Source organism: Heliangelus exortis, unplaced genomic scaffold (assembly GCF_036169615.1).
Source record: "Heliangelus exortis unplaced genomic scaffold, bHelExo1.hap1 Scaffold_276, whole genome shotgun sequence".
Taxonomy (NCBI): domain Eukaryota; kingdom Metazoa; phylum Chordata; class Aves; order Apodiformes; family Trochilidae; genus Heliangelus; species Heliangelus exortis.
The window spans coordinates 402,501-405,000 of record NW_027285953.1 but is presented as its reverse complement, the minus strand read 5'-3'; the positions used below and the strand labels follow the sequence as shown (position 1 = coordinate 405,000).

Below are 2,500 nucleotides of genomic sequence, written 5' to 3'. Positions count from 1 at the left end.
GGGGGAACCTCCCCGGCCGCCGCGCCGGGCCCCCACCGGCCCCGACGACGACGACCCCGGCCGACCACGGCGGGACGAGCTCCGCTCCGAGCGGGCGCTCCGGGAGCGGGGAGCTTCGGAGCGCTCCCCGAGTCTCCATTTAGGGGGACGAAGGCCCGGGCGCTTTCTGGCGTTCGCCCGCCGCGGCCTGCGAGGCACCCCAGCCGCGCCGGCCCCGCGGACCGCCGGCTCCGCCCGCCTGGGCGGGGGAGGACGGCGGCCCGGCCGGCGATTGATCGTCACGCGACGCTCAGACAGGCGTAGCCCCGGGAGGAACCCGGGGCCGCAAGTGCGTTCGAAGTGTCGATGATCAATGTGTCCTGCAATTCACATTAATTCTCGCAGCTAGCTGCGTTCTTCATCGACGCACGAGCCGAGTGATCCACCGCTAAGAGTTGTCTGGCTTTCGGCACCGCCCCGCGCGCGCGGGGGGGCCGGGACCGCTCGCCGAGAAGCGGCCCCTTTCGATCGCCGAGGCGGGCTCCGGGCGGACACCCGCCTCGCGCCTCGCTTGACCGTACCGACACACACACGGGAGGAAAAAAAAACGGGAAAAGCGGAGAAGGAGCCCGGGAGCGCCTTCGCTCGCTTCGGAGGCGGCCCAGGCGCCCGGGCTCGGCCCGGCCTCCGCGCGGAGGCGACGGCACGCTCGACCGCGCCCGACCGAAGCCGCTGCCTCGGCTCGGGGAGACGGCGGAATCCGACGCCGCGGCCGGTACCGCGGCGGCGGCCCGCTGGGGCGCCTCGCCGGCCCGCCGCGCGCGCCTCCGCGACGCGGCCCGCCCGCGACGCGACCCCCGCCTCTCCCTCTCCCCTCGCTGCCGAGCCCTCGTCCCGACGGGCGCCCTCTCGCCCGCCGGGGCTCCGCCGCCGCCGACCCGCCGGGGAAAGCGGCACAGCCCCCCGGGAGCCCGAGACGGCGACGCGACGCCGCCCGCGGCCCCCCGGACGGGGAAACCCGCCGCCGGCCGGTGCAGGCGGCGCGGCCCGCCCCCGACCCCCGCCGCCGCTTCGCCCCTCGGCCCCTTCCGCGGACGCGGGCGCGGAAGGCGGACGCGGTGCCGAGGCGGGGGTGGCACCCGCTCTCCCCGCTTCCGCGCGGAGACCGGGAACGCGGCCCACCCCCGCCCACCCGACCGCCCGGGCCGGCACGCGCCGGGAAGGGCGACGGGGAAGCGACGACCGAGGCCCGGGACGGGACGGCCGCAGCCGGCGGCGGGCGCCGCCCGGAAGACCCATGGATGCGACAACGAGTCGGCGGCGCCGCCGCTCGGACGAGGGTGCCGGACCCTTCGGCGGCGGGGGACGACGGTCGGAGAGGCGACCGAGCGACGCCGCCGGGGCGGGAGCGCGGCAGAAAGGGAGGAGAGGGAGGCGGGAGCGCGGCGCGGCCGGACCGCGGCGCCGAGGCGCGGCGGCGGCCGGCGGACGCCCGGCGAACCCCCGTCACCGCGAGGGAACTCGCCCACCCCGGGCGGGAGCCCCGCGCTCCCGCCCAGGTTCGCCCGCTCCGAGGCAGAGGCAGGCCGGTCGCGGTCGACCGCTGCCGCCGGTCCCTCCGCAGAGACCGGGACCGCGGAGAGGGGGGGGCAGCCCGGAGGCGCACCTCCCCGGCACGGCCGACCGACCGCCCGCCCGGCCCGCGGGACACGGGAGCCCCCCGGGTCGGGTCGGGTCGCGTCGTGCCGTGCCGCCCGAGTCTTTAAACCCCCGCCCGGCCTCCGCGGGCACCCCCCGCGGGGTAACCCGCGCAAGCGCGGACGCTAGGTACCTGGCCCTGGGGTGAGGGAAACGCAACTGAAGGCCCCGCTTCGGTGCCTCCCCCGCTGCCGCCACCGGGGGAGCGTCCGAAGCGGGGGCCGCGCCCGACCGTCCACCGCCGCCACCGCGGCTCCGCCGTCCCGGGGCCCGAGGGTTTCCCTCTGTGCCCGGCGCTGCGCCCGGGAGGAGAACCGCGGCTCGGGCCGCCCGCTCGCGCGGGACGCGACCCGGCGGGGACGGAGCCTCGCACCCACCGCAAGGAAGGAAGGAAGGAAGGGAGCGGTGTCGCTGTCCAGCTCGCCGGCGGAGCTGTCCGGCCCCGGAGCCCCGGCTTCCCCAACCTAACGCCCGCCGGGGCGGGGCGAAAGGCGGGAAGCGCGAGGAAGCGGGAACCCCGCCGGCAACACCGCGCGGTGGCCGCACGCCCCGGCCCCGAGACGCCCGGTGCGGGAAGCGGGGCTTTCTCCGATCCCCGAAAGGCGGCTCGACGCTCGCGCTCTCGACGCCCGCGCCGACGCCGGCCCTCTGGCGTCGACCCCGGCTCGCGTCGCTTTCTCGCTCCTCCCCCGCGCCCGGAGCGGGGGGAAACCTCGGCCGCCAAAGCGGGGGGGGGGGCGCGGCAACGGGTCGCGCCCCCCGCCGCGTCCCCGGAGACCGCCCCCAGGGACGCCTTCCCCGCCGACGCCCCCGGCGAGACCCG

The 2,500-nt window shown here is 79.0% G+C and overlaps 1 non-coding gene across 1 annotated transcript; it reads right to left on the bottom strand.

The window, feature by feature from the left end:
- Positions 1–283: 283 nt before the first annotated feature.
- LOC139790789 (5.8S ribosomal RNA) lies at positions 284–436 on the bottom strand. Its single transcript, XR_011723644.1, has one exon. It is a non-coding gene; the product is annotated as a 5.8S ribosomal RNA (ribosomal RNA).
- Positions 437–2,500: the final 2,064 nt, after the last annotated feature.